The sequence below is a fragment of the Perognathus longimembris genome, chromosome 17 (genome assembly GCF_023159225.1).
Source record: "Perognathus longimembris pacificus isolate PPM17 chromosome 17, ASM2315922v1, whole genome shotgun sequence".
NCBI classification, from domain to species: domain Eukaryota; kingdom Metazoa; phylum Chordata; class Mammalia; order Rodentia; family Heteromyidae; genus Perognathus; species Perognathus longimembris.
In genome coordinates, this window is record NC_063177.1 from 35,814,838 (window position 1) to 35,829,379 (window position 14,542).

Consider the following 14,542-nt stretch of genomic DNA (forward strand, 5'->3'; position numbering starts at 1 on the left):
AGGGAGGCGTCCCGGAGGCGTCGGCCCGCGCCCAAAGCGCGCGTACCCAGGGCCCTGGAGTTGGGAGGAACTGCAGATCCCTAGGGGGCGAGGGGCCAGGAGTACTGGGACCAACACGGAAGATGAACGGTCTTCCCGAGCAATTCAACTAACTACCCTTCCTCGGTCTCCATCTCAGAACCTGCGCTTTCTCCCTGGTTTTTCCTTGACGCGTGCGCTCTTGGTGTCCATGTCCCCGTACGCACACGGGGGTCTTCGTTTACGAACGGAATCTGCATATTTTCCTCGATCCCTGGCTGCCCGTAGCGCCAACCCAGCGGCCGGGAGGGCGGGGGGGGATCCAGTCCAGCGCCCCGCCCCGGTCCCCGCCCCCCGGCCCCGCCCCTCGCCGGCGCCGAGCGCAGGGGAAGCCCCGCCCCAGGACGGTATCTGCGATCCTACAGCGCCATCTGGAGGGAGAGGAGAGAAACGCGCTTCTCCCAGTCCGCGACCTTGACCAACTCGGCCTTCTGGACGAACCCCCCCCCCCCCCGCTTCCGGCCTCCCCGCCCAGCAGGAGTCGGAGCTGCAGTCCTATTTCCCGCGACAGGGCGTTGCCCTAGCAACCAGCACGCGTGACCGGCCCGGCAAGTTCCCTGCCAGCTCGAGCATAAGAATTTCGGCCCGCCTCTGCCGTAAGACCGAGAGAGGCGAGTCTTGAGTGTTAATCCAGACGGGCTCTGTGGCAATCACGACCTACATGGTAAAGCCAAGATGGGGTATTATCCTGGGTTTGACTAGTTCTGTAATAAGAAAAAGAATGACAAAGATATGGTAATGACAAGGATGCTTGCAAGCACTGTGCACATGAGCCTTTCCTGTAAATAATGCAAAAAGAGACAACTCTGCAGGGGTGGGGGAGCATGCAATTAAACTGTGGTGTTTGTTCAGAAGCCAGTGTGGCGGCTGGAAAGGAAACATTCTCCAGAAATACTTCTGCAATGCGGTCACACCCAAGTGCTTGGCTGCTTCTCACCGCCCTCAGCGACCGCAAGGCAGGGCGGGGCCAGTCGCTTCCTGGCAACCCGTCAATTCCTGGCCCTGCAATTTGGATTATACCGGGACGGGAATGGGGACCGACAGAAGTCAGGAGCTTCATTCAAAACTAACTCTCCAAGCCCGGCACCGGTGGCCCACGCCTGTAATCCTGGCTAGACCGGAGGCTGAGATCTGAGGATCGCGGTTCGAAGCCACCCGGGGCAAGAAAGTCTGTGAGACTCATGTCTCCAATAAACTACTCAGAAAAAGCTAGAAGTGGTGTCGTGGCCCCAGTGGTAGAGCGCTTAGCCTTGAGCAAAAGCCGCTCAGAGGGACAGCTCTCAGGTCCAGGTTAAAGCCCCAGGACAAGCAAAACAACAAAAGCCGGGCTCTTCAAAATCCTGTGAACTACATGCTCCTGTCCTGGTTTTGCCCAGGGGTGTGGCGAGGTTCTGGAAGCTTTTAAATGTTTTCAGCAAATTCTGCAGAGGCAGGTTCTAGAGGAGGCACACCTGGACGCGTCCTGGTGTGTGTGTGGATGTGCGCGCACACGCGCGCGCGCGTGAACCAGAAGAACACATCATCTGCAACGCGGTGAAGGCCGCCAGGAAGATGTCCTGGCTTGTTGCGGTTAAAGGACCCTAAGGCTGGTTGTGGCCACGGCGGGGAGAGGGTAGCAAGGACATGGCTGTGCTGAATCACTGGAGGGGCTGGGGTAAGGGAAGGCCGGCGGGGACAGGGGACAGGACGAGGAGCTCGCCAGCTCGGCCCTCTGGGCTGCGGAGGAGGAGACCTTTCGGGGATTGTGGCCGGTGCAGCCGCCAGGATGACGGGCCTGGCCCACGGCCCAGAGCTGCGCGCTGGCGCTGGCGCTGGCTCGGGCTTCCCCCACAGGGGCTCATTAACGCGGCTCCGGGCCCGGGCCCGAGCCGCGGACACGGCTCGGAGGACTGGGTTTCGGGAAGGGCGATCGGCGTCTCGCAAGAGCAGAGCCTGGCCTTCCCGGATCTTCCAGCCCCCCCCCCCGCCCCCCGACCCCCACCCTCGGCTTCGCCTCTGTGTCCTCGTGGGTGAGCCAAGTGCACTCCGGGAAGTGGTAGGGGAGCCCCAGTTTTCTCTCTCGCTGAACTGGCAGCAGGACACATCAGAAACGGACACACACACACACACACACACAGTATTCTAAGTCCAATACAGGTTCCGCATGGAAACACTGAGGCCGGTCCGGTTCCCCCCGTTCCCCCCGCCCCCCAAGGGAAGAAAGGACCGCTAGCTACCCGGCCACCGAGGGTGGGACCCAAGTTGTGGGACTCGCGGCTACGAACCTCTTTATACCACAGGGGAGGCGGAGCCCGCCCCCTCTAGGCCTCTGAGCGCCCCCTGCCGCCGCCCATTGGCTACCAGGAAAGCAGGGCCTGTGGGATTGGCTCATGTCTAGACAGTGATGGATGGCTCCCCGCTGACTGGACGGCAGGGCGGGGCGGGAGTGTTGCTCGGCTGCACTGATTGGTAGAGGCGGGGCCGGGCCTGGGAATCGGGTGGGATTGGAGCAGGAGCCAGCTGGAGGCTTCAACTTTCTGTGTGTCCAGGCCCCTCTAGGTTAGGGAGTGGAGCTGTGGCTCAAGTGGTAGAGCACCACCAGCCTTGAGCAAAAAGAAGCCCAGGGACAGGGTGCAGGCCGAGTTCAAACCCCAGGACCAGCAGAGAAAACAAACAAACAAAAACAAGATAGTGAAACTCTGTTACACTCTGCGATATAGAGAGAAGGGGGGACGACTTACTCTTTAACTTTGGGTCCCAGTGCTAGCAATGGGCATAGTTTTCCCAAAACCAATTACGTTAATACCCTACTGGCCTCCTTTTCCTTCCAACCTGAGTCTCCTGCATTCAACCATATTTGCTTGTTGACTCAAATCATACAAATATGTGACCGTTTAGCATGATCCAAGCACTGAGGAAGGAGAAAGTGGTTAGCGGCCAGAGTAGGATTACAGGTGAAACACTGAAAGAAGAGATGGAATTTGAGTGACATTTCAAAGTAGAAACAAACACTTTCCACTAGTTCACACCTGTAATACTAAACTGCTCAGGAGACTGAGATCTGAGGATCACAGTTTAAAGCCAAGCCAGGCAGGAAAGACCATGAAACTTCTCTCCAATTGATCACCAAAAAGCCAGAAATGGAGCTGTGGCTCAAGTGGTGGAGCACCAGTCTTTTTTTTAAAAAGCTAAGAAACAGTGACCAAACCCGGCTGAGTTCAAGTCCTAGCACCAACACACACACACACACACAATAATGTGTGCTCTGTATCTTCATCTGTGAGAATTCACAAAGCTTATACTAATGTGTGTGCTCTTTCCTATAGTAAATCTTTCTTTTCAATAAAAAAGAGAACGTTAATCAAATGGCTACCCAAAGCATATTCTAGCGTAATTTGTATTTATCTGCCTCCCTAATCTTTTTCTCATTTTAGATGATCACCCCGAGAAATGACAGTGACTGGTAACTCGTGCAGACTTTGTACTACGCATATATGGACTGGTTAAAAACAAAAAAGCAGCTCTGATGATGATAACAATAAAATAAACTTCTCTTTGGGAATTCTTTCAACAATCATTTATTATTTATTAACTGGTCTTTCTGAGTCAAGCACCTTACTAGATATTGATAGCATTGAGAGAAAGGTGATTTGAGAAGCATAGCCCATGACCTAAGTAGATTATGATTTGGCTGGGAATGAAGCTTTGAATGCGGATGAGGAAACTATAAATATCCAAAGAGGATGGGACAGAGCTAGAATGTGATGGAACATAGCTGGGGAAACAAAAGGAGTGTGTGTGTGTGTGTGTGTGTGTGTGTGTGTGTGTGTGTACCCACACACATATATACATAAGTAACAGCATAGGCCGAGTAAAGAGGTATGGGGGAGACCCTGTTTTGCTTAGGCAATTCCAAGAAGGCCAACCTGTTGGCAAATATCTGTCTGGGGTAAGTAGGGAGAGGAGGCGTCTCTCTAGAGGCTGGGACTTGATCGCAGTAGGCAATGAGTAAATGATTGCTACTTACTGAGTTTGCTACTCTGTGCTATACAAACACACACACACACACACACACACACACACACACACATTTTTTTGCCACTCCTGGGACTTGGACCCAGGGCTTGAGCATTGCTCCTGGCTTCTTTTCGTTCAAGGCTAGCACTCTGCCACTTGAGCCACAGTGCCACTTTTGGCTTTTCCTGTATATGTGGTGCTGAGGAATTGAACCCAGGGCTTCATGCATGCTAGGCAATCACTCTACCACTAAGCCACATTCCCAGCCCCACTACTCTGTACTATTAAAGCAATACTATTGTCCTCAAAACAACTTATCAAGGCTGGGAATGTGGCTTAATGATAGAGTACTTGCCTTGTATTCATGAAGCCCTGAATTCAATTCCTCAGTACCACATAAACAGAAAAGGCTAGAAATGGCACTGTGGCCTAAGTAGTAGAGTTAGCGCTAGCTTTGAGTAAAAAGAAGCACAGGGACAGTGTCCAGGCCCTGAGTTCCAGCCCCAGACCTGGAAAAACCAAACCAAACCAAAACAAAACAAAAAACTCAACTTATCAAGTCTGGCTTTGGGCTCATGCCTGTCAGCCTAGCTACTCAGGAGACAGATCTGAAGATCATGGCTCAAAGACAGACTAAGCAGACAGCTCTGAGAGGCTCTGTCCCCAATTAATCAGTATGATTCTTATCTCTAATTAACAATAAAAAACTAGAAGTGGAAATGTGGCTCAAGCGATAGAGTGCCAGTCCTGGGTAAAAAAGCTGAGGGAAGCCCAGCGCTGATGGCTCATGCCTGTAATCCTACCTATTCAGGAGGCTGGTATCTGTGGATCACGGTTCAAAGCCAGCCCAGGCAGGAAAGTCTGTGAGACCCTTGTCTCCAATTAATCATCAGAAAACCAGAAGTGGCGCTGTGGCTCAAGTGGCAGAGTGCTAGCCTTGAGCAAAAAGAGGCCAGGGACAGTGCTCAGACCCTGAGTCCAAGCCCCAGGACTGGCAAAACAAACAAAAACAAAAAAAAACCAGAAAGCTCTAAAAGCCACAGAGACTATGCCCCTGCTTACAGGTGAATGCTTCTTTGTGAGTAACAGCAGTGCTAGGGTGGGTGTGTTGGGGACCTATGTGACAAACATGTGCTTGACAGACTTGCCTAAGCTGCTTCAGAGACTCAGTGAATTGTGAATCATCCATCCCTACCACTCTGGGGATCCATCATGTATTCAGGTGGTTGGAAGGCTTCTATATATCATTCCTCCCGAAAAAAGGAAAAGTTCAGACTCCAGAACTAGGATAAGATCAGATTTCAGAACTTGATTATGGCCAAGCAGATAACACAAAACTGGTCCTGGACTGGCAAAGGGTTGCTCTAGCAGATTTGTCCAGAAGATGGCGCTGTAAGACAAGGACCATATGTATCCTCCTCAGCCACCTTGGGATCCAGGATGGGGCTACTGAAACCAGACCTGCCATGTCTCTCCACTTATAACGATTGGACAAGACTTACCCTATAGTGCTGAGCATTGAAGCTCATTCCTACCGACCCCCTAGACCACAGGGGAGAACATTGAAGGGTCCCACATCTGAAGGTAAGAGGAATCTAGAACAGCAATTGTGCTGAGCAAACAGGGTCCCTGATGAAGAAAAGCAGACCTTCTCCTCCAACTCCCTTTCTGGCTTTGGAGATTAGACTTTGCTTCTCAGGATAGCAGAAGGTTGAAGAAGGGGCTAAGAAACTAGAGTACAGAGTGAAGTTTGTCTGTTTGCTTGTTTAGTGCCAGTCCTGGGGCTTGAACTCAGAGCTTGGGCATTGTCCCTGAGCCTCTTTGTGCTCAAAGCTAGCGCTCTACCACTTGAGCTACAGTGTCAGTTCCAGCTTTTCTTTTTTGAGTAGTTTATTGGAGATGCGAGTCTCATAGGGGACTTTTCTGCCTGGGCTAGCTTCAAACCACAATCCTCAGATCTCAGCCTCCTGAGTAGCTAGGATCATAAGCATGAGCCACTGGTGCCCAACCAGTTTATCTGAGTAGTTTATTCAAGATGAGAGTCTTGTGGACTTTCCTGCCCAGTCTGGCTTCAAATTACGATCCTCAGGGCTGGGGATATGGCCTAGTGGCAAGAGTGCTTGCCTTGTATACATGAGGCCCTGGGTTCGATTCCCCAGCACCACATATACAGAAAATGGCCAGAAGTGGCGCTGTGGCACAAGTGGCAGAGTGCTAGCCTTGAGCAAAAAGAAGCCAGGGACAGTGCTCAGGCCCTGAGTTCAAGGCCCAGGAATGGCCAAAACAAAAAAAAAAAACAAAACACAAATTGCGATCCTCAGATATCAGCCTCCTGAGTTGCTAGGATTACAGACAGGCTGAAGGGAGCCACCAGTGCCCAGCTCTTAAAAGTATTTTTTAAGCCAGGCACCAGTAGCTCATGGCTGCAATCCTAGCTACTGAGGAGGCTGAGCTCTGGGGATTGAAGTTCAAAGCCATTTCAGGCAGTAAAATCTGTAAGACTGGACTGGGGATTTAGCTCAGTGGCATTTGCCTGGCAATACAAAGCCCTGAGTTCAAAGTTCAATCCTCAGCTCCGAATAAAACAAAAAACCACCACCACCAACAAACAAACAAACAAAAAACGGGCTGGGAATATGGCTTAGCAGTAGAGTGCTGACCTTGCATGCATGAAACCCTAGGTTCAATTCCTCAGCACCACATGAACAGAAAAGGCCGGAAGTGGAGCTGTGGCTCAAGTGGTAGAGTGCTAGCCTTGAGCAAAAAGAAGCCAGGCCAGGGACAGTGCCCAGGCCCTGAATCCAAGTCCCAGGACTGGCATAAAAAAAAAGAAAGAAAATCCATAAGACTCATATATCCAATTGCCTAGCAAAAAGCCAGAAGCAGAGGTATGTCTCAAGAGATAGAACACTAGCCTTGAGTGGAAAAACTTAAGGACCAGGGACCAGGCCCTGGGTTCTAGCCCAAGAACCAGAAAAATTTTTTAAGTTTTTTAAGAAAATTAAATCAGGGCTGGTAATATGGCCTAGTGGCAAGAGTGCTTGCCTCCTACACATGAAGCTCTCGGTTCGATTCCCCAGCACCACATATATGGAAAACGGCCAGAAGGGGCGCTGTGGCTTGGGTGGCAGAGTGCTGGCCTTGAGTGGGAAGAAGCCAGGGACAGTGCTCAGGCCCTGAGTCCAAGGCCCAGGACTGCCCCCCCCCAAAAAAAAGAAGAAAATTAAATCAATAACCAGGGCTAGGAATATGACCTAGTGGCAAGAGTGCTTGCCTCCTATACATGAAGCCCTGGGTTCAATTCCCCAGCACCACATATACAGAAAATGGCCAGAAGTGGCGCTGTGGCTCAAGCGGCAGAGTGCTAGCCTTGAGCAAAAAGAAGCCAGGGACAGTGCTCAGGCCCTGAGTCCAAGGCCCAGGACTGGCAAAAAAAAAATAAAAAATAAAAAAAAAATAAAAAATCAATAACCAATGAATACCTTCAGCCACTTTTCTTTTCAAACATAGGTGATTTTATATGCAAAACACAGAATAACTTCTTGCACAAGGTTCTTCTTAGTAAGATTTATGTAAGTTCACATTCGTCAAGGTCTGCAAAAGCATTCCTCCTCATGTATAATTGTATTTGTCCCCGACCTCAGTGAGATAGGCAGATTTCTCATCCTTGCTTGACAGATGGGGAAACTAAGTCTGCTGTCTGGTCCTTGGAGCAGGAGCAATGAGTATGAAAGCCAGGTGTGGGCTTCACTTTCAAGAAAGGGCTGTATTCGCCAGGCACTGGTGGCTCAGGCCTGTGATCCTAGCAACTCAGGAGGCTGAGATCTGAGAACTGCTGTTTAAAGCCAGCCCAGGTGTTGGGAGCCAACAGCGAAGTTCATCCTGACTTCTGGCTATACTCTCGAGGCATGCAAGGTCATGGCTTAGGGAGCCAGCAACAAAGTTCATCCTAACCTCTGGCTATGTTGTTATCTCAAGGATATGCAAAGACATGGTTTACTTGAAGGACAGTACTAATGTTTTAGTATGTCCACCAAGAGTCTGTTTTATGTAAACCATTCAACCTTATCTTGTTTTACTGCCTGTTGTTATTTACCAATTTCAGGGCTTTCCTGTTTCCTTTTTTTTTTTTTTTTTTTGGCCAGTCCTGGGCCTTGGACTCAGGGCCTAAGCACTGTCCCTGGCTTCTTCCCGCTCAAGGCTAGCACTCTGCCACTTGAGCCACAGCGCCGCTTCTGGCTGTTTTCTGTATATGTGGTGCTGGGGAATCGAACGTAGGGCCTCGGGTATACCGAGGCAGGCACTCTTGTCACTAGGCTATATCCCCAGCCCCCTTTCCTGTTTTCTTAAACCTTAGTTAATCCTATGCTATTCCCTGGTTCCTAAACTGCATATAAGCTGGAAGTTAAGAATAAAACAATACTGTATATGTTCTTGGTACACTGGGTATTGTATATATGTCTGCCTGACCTAGGGAAGGGAAAGAAAAACAGGGTGTAAGATATCACAAGAAATGTACACACTGCCCTACTATGTAACTGTACCCTTTTTGCACAACACCTTATCAAAATTTTGTTTAATTAATAAATAAATTTTAAAAAAGAATAAAACAAGGCTGCAGTCTTGAGTTACAATCTTGAGCTGCAGACCTCCTGGACCCCATCTTGTCTCTTGTCTTTTTTCCCTTGTCTTGTATTTTTCCTTTTCTTTAATCCTCGCCCCCTTCATTCAGGATTCCTTTTTCGCTGCCCGCTGGCTCCGGCACCCAGGGAAGAAAAGTCCAGGGGACTCTTATCTCCAGCTGACCAGCTCAAGTGGTAAAGCACCAGTCTTTTTTTTTTTTTTGCCAGTCCTGGGGCTTGGACTCAGGGCCTGAGCACTGTGCCTGGTTTGTTTTTGCTCAAGGCTAGCACTCTGCCACTTGAGCCACGGTGCCATTTCTGGCTGTTTTCTGTATATGTGGTGCTGGGGAATTGAACCCAGGCCTTCATATATGGGAGGCAAGCACTCTTGCCACTAGGCCATATTCCCAGCCCTAAAGCACCAGTCTTGAGTGTGAGAGTGTGAGGCTCTGAGTTCAAGCCCCAGTATTGGTACAGGGAAAAAAGGGAGTGGGAGTGGGGCTGGGAATGTGGCTTTGTGGTAGAGTGCTTGCCTAGCGTGCATGCAGCCCTGGGTTTCATTCCTCAGTATTACATCAACAGAAAAAGCCAGAAGTAGCACTGTGGCTCAAGTGGTAGAGTGTTAGCCTTGAGACAGTGCCCAGGCCCTGAGTTCAAGCCCCAGGACTGGCACATACACACACACACACAAAAACAATGATACCATTTAGGCCCCAACGGGCCTGCCCTTCCTGTGTGTTGCCTGGTAAACCCAGAATATTGCTAAGACTAGCAAGAAGCAGCACTAGAACTGCCAAAATGGCTGGGATGAGGCTACTTGGGCAGTTGAATGTGGGAGCAGATAAGAGAACAGGGATTAGACACTCTTCCTCAGATCCCAGGAGAAACATTGAGGGGCAAAACTGACATGAATCAGAGAAGCCCTGCAGAGTGCTTGCTCCCCTCCCCCGGGGAGGAACCGGATGTGAGGTGTCTGTGTTTATGCACCATAGATTATACATATACATATACAGTCTGAGAAGCATGTCGGGATGCCAAGTTTCCAGGGCCTGAGCATGATTCTTCTCCATCCTGAGAACTGAAAGAAGAAATGATGTCGTTGTCTACTCAATATCCCCCTTTGTTCTGGGGGTGCCTTTGGGGAGAGGAGCGAAAGTCTTGCAGATGGGCAAGAAGGAAACAGGAGCCCAGGGCCTGGGAATCGCCTGCATCCACAACTGCCTTTCAAGATGGGCCTTCGGAAGCAAGCTCAGCTCCAAGCTCAGCACCCAGGCAGCAGCAGGGAAGAGGAAACTGGAATATCCCAGGGCAGATGATCTTAAGGGGCCTATTTGTAGAAGCAGAAGCCCAGAGGCTGTCCATGTACAAGCTGCTTAGGGCTCTGAGAAACAGGAGAAATAAATAAGGAGTCTCCCCAATGACAACCTTTCTTTTTTTCCTCTTTCTGGCTCTCGTCTTCCTTCCACTCTCTTTAAACCTACTGAATCCCTTAGGCAGCTGGGATCAACATAAGCTGGAGACGGATGCGTGTACAAGGGAAATAGGGGAGCCTGGAAACAGCAGAACCTGGGAGAGGCTGCCGTGTACAGGGCAAATGAGGGGAGCCTGAAAACAGCTGAATCTAGGGAGATGGAACTGCCTAGTGAGAGAGCAAGGGGATTCTGGAAACTGCCGAACCCAGGGAGGCTAATTTGTGTACCGGAGAAATAGGGGGGAACCTGGAAACAGCAGGATCTGGGGAGACAGTTCGTGTACAGGGGGGGTGGGAAGAGAGAGAAAGAGAAGCCTGAAAACAGCTGAAGCTGGGGAGGTAGATTCGTGTGCAGGGGGGATCTGGGGGAGACTGGAAACAGCACAATCTGGGGAGACAGGTCAGTATACAGTGGAAGCTGGGGCATCCAGGAAAACCACCGGGAGGATTGGTGCTGTGTAGGACGGCAGGCAGTAGGGGTGCTGAGACAGGTGGTACAAGAAGACAGGGGAGTATTAGAATGAGATCACAAAGTGGTGGGGGCACAGGGGTGTGCAATAGGACACACACACACACACACACACAGCCTGGTAGATTTGAGCTAGATGCCTGTGGAACCTCTCTTTTTCTGGAGACACGCTGACAAGTAAGGGAGTAGAATTCCAATGAGGACCCCAGATTTTGCATGGCAAGAGGACAATGGCAGTCCGGTGGGCAGTTCGTTGGTGCCCCTGTCCTGAAAGGAAGCAGCCTTTGTGAATTCCTTAGGGGAGCCAAGCTGAGGAACTGAAAAAGGAGCTGGGGGAGGAGGCAGGGAGGGAATCTTCCCCACCCCACCCCCTGCCAGGGGCAGGCCTCTTTCTCCCTGTCCACCAACCAGCCTGACCTCTCCTCTCAGGGGGTCCCTTCAGAGTGACAGACAGACAAAGACAGAGCTGGAGACAATCACAGGAGGAGGCCTCACAAGGGCTTCTTCCCAACCCACCACCCCTGGGAGAGGCCCCAGGCCAGCCAGAGCCAATGGGGCGCTGTCACTCCAGTGGGGCCGCCTTCGGGAGACAGGGCGACCAGAGGCTTGGGAAGGCCTGAGATGTTTGGGATTCTGTCTGTGCCTCTTGGAAACCGAGGTTCCCAGCCCAGTTGTCTCTAAGTGAGGCAAGAGAGGAACAGCCTCCGTGGTCACCATAGCACAGGTCACCAAGCACAGGCCGGCTTCAGTGTGTTATTATAGGTCTTGAGCTGACTAGAATTCCTCTCTTGCGCCTGTTTTCTCATGCATAAAATGAAAGATGGATCTAAATCTCTAAAGGCCCTTGTCACGCTAACACAGGGTTTTATTTTTATTTATTTTTGGTGCTGGCACTGGGGCTTGAACTTAGGGCCTGAGTGTTGTCCCTTCGTTTTTTGTTTCTTGGGTCCCCTCCTCCCCCCCCCCCCCCCCGGCCCCAAGGCTTGGTGCTGTACCATTAGAGCTTCAACTCCACTTCTGCTTTTTGCTAGTTAACTGGAGATAAATGTTTCATGGACTTTCCTACCGGTGCTGGCTTCTAACTTTGATCCTCAGATCTCAGCCTCTTAACTAGCTAGGATTACAGGCGTGAGCCATCAGCACCCAGCAAACATGAGGATTCTTAGTAGACAAAGGAGAGAAAACCCGAGAGTCACATTTTCTCTCATTCACTGCTCCAGCTCAGGGCTGCTGGTGAACATGGGGAGGTGGCTGGCATCTGCAATGCTATGACAGTGTTCTAGCAAACATTGCTGTTTTCCTGCATCCACAGCTCTTCTGGAACACGTGTGTTTCCATTTCTCATTACTCCAAGGCGTCCCTCCCTTTAAGCAAAATTACTATTATTTTGCCAGTCCTGGGCCTTGAACTCAGGGCCTGAGCACTGTCCCTGGCTTCTTTTTGCTCAAGGCTAGCACTCTACCACTTGAGCCACAGCACCACTTCTGGTTACTTTCTATATATGTGGTGCTGAGGAACTGAAGCCAGGGCTTCATGTATACAAGACAAGCACTCTACCACTAGGCCATATTCCCAGTCCCAAAAATTATTTTTTACACGAACTACCTTGGGCTCCCTAGCTGGCGAGTTGAGCTGAGATGTGGAATTTGTATCCAGAATCTCATCTCCCTGCATGCCCTGCCTGTGACCATGCTGAACACACACGTCCCTACTTCTCTGTGCTCTCTAGCCTGTGCCCTGTTATTACCTCGGTTCTCCCAAAGCCAGGGATGTTTGGAAAAGGGGTTAACACCAGGATCCTGCTAGAAGGCCCAGAGAAAAGACTGTCTTCCTCAACAGAAAGACCTTCGGGGGCTGGGCAATGGTGCCATATGGTGGCTCACGCCTGTAATCCTAGCTACTCAGGAGGCTGAGATCTGAGGATGGTGGTTCAAAGACAATCCGGGCAGAAAAGTTCCCCTGAGACTCTTATCTCCAGTTAACCACTCAAAAACCAGAAATGGATCTGTGGCTCAAAGTGGTAGAGGACTAGCCTTGAGCAAAAGAGCTCAGGAACAGTGCCCAGGCCCCTGAGTTCAAGTCCCACCACAGATAGGTTGGAGGGGGGCGGGAGAGTGAGAGCACTCCAGGCACCTGTCTGTCCCTTGCCCTCTACCAAATCTGGAATGGGTTCTCAGGGCACTCCTTGCAGGCTGCAGGCTAGGAGTGCATCAGAGACCACCCAATGTCCAGCCAAGGAGTTTGGGGAACCGTGGTCCCCAGCAGGGGGCTGGTGGGGAGGAATGCCCAGGCCTGGAGCTCCAGGCCCAGGGCAGGCAGACCAGGTCCTAACCTGCGCTTTTCTGCTTCTCCCTGGAAAAGCAGCGGACTGGAGCGGAGGCTGGGCTGGGCCAGACACTGCTAGCCCGTCGGTGCGGAAAGCGCGCCCCGCAGCGCCGCGCGCGGACCTCCGTGGGGAGGGCGGAGGAGCGGGGTTGCTGTCTCCTGACCGACCCTAGCTCACTGGCTTCCACGTAACCAAGACAGGAGGCGTCGCCCGCTCCAGGGGCAGGGCGCGGGGAGCTGGTTTTGGGGGCCCCCCCCCCCGGTGCCACCCACGACGGCTGGGCGTGTGTCTGGCGCAGGGGGCGGGCCGAGCCTCTCCGGGGCCGAGGGTCCTGGGTAGGGGGAGAGGAGGAGGGCGGCTCGGGCGGGCCGAGCTGGACGAGTCCCCAGGACGCGCGCGGAGGGGAGGATGGGGGTGGGGGGGTGGGGGGGGTGGGGGGGTGGGGCTGGGCGGCGGAGGGGGATCTGATTAGAATCCCCCGCCGTATGGCGAACGCGGCGGAGATGGAGGTAATCACGGAGCCGGCGAGACAGCGGGGCCCGGGCGACAGCAGGCGGCCCGGCCGTCGCCATGGCAACCGCGGCCTCCGGGGCGCGCGGCGCGGCGTCCGCGGCGGAACATCTGCTTCGCGCGGGGCTGCTGGGAGCCAGTGGGGGTTGCGGGGTGGGGGGGAGGAGGGGAGGGCTGGGGAGAGGGAAGGGGCGGGCGCCACGGCTTCCCCCTCCCTCCCCCCAACACCCTGCAAAACAGAAACAAATTAGGCCAACCGTCCAATGAGGGGCCGCGAGCGTGTTTATGAATGCGAGGGAAAGGTGGTTCCGGAGCGCAGTTTGATTAATGTTGGAGTCTTCGGCTTGTCAGTCTGGTTTTGTCTCCTGCAAAAAAAAAAAAAAAAAAAGGTGTGGGGGGGGGTGGGAGAAGGGAGGGGGGGGGTGAGCAGGGAGGGCCGGTCTAGGGGAGTGGGGGGGGGAAGAGAGACAACAAAGCGGGAGGGGATGTTAATAGCCACCTAGGCTCTTTTTCATGTTTACCCCAGCCTGCCACCCTTGATGGATGGCTCCGACAGACACAGGGGGGGGGCGCATGGGGGGTGGGGACGCGCGACCCTCCGCAGGGACGGGGCGGGGGGGGGGGGGTGGTGCCTGGGGGGGGGTGGGCATCCGGGAACTGGCGGAGGGAAAGGCACGGATTGTTCTGCCAGTCTCTCCTCCCGCGCGTGCTCCCTCCCCTCCAGCCGCCCTCCCCCGTGGGGTGGGGGTGGGGGGGGCAGTGCCAAAGGTTAGAGGTGGCGGAGAGGAATAGGGAGGGATAGAGAGAGGAATACAGAGATGGGAGCCGGTAGATGGCCTGAAGACTATACGCCTCTGATTTCATTCATTTTGTTTACTTGTTTATGATGCGGGTCCTGGGGTTTGAACTCAGGACCAGGGCCCTGGGCCTGAGCTTTTCTCGCTCAGGGTTGGTGCTCGATCACTTGATCCATATCTCTACTACTGGTTTTTTTGTTTGTTTGTTTTGAGATAAGAGCCTCGGGCTGGGAATATGGCCTAGTGGCAAGAGAGCTTGCCTTGTATACATGA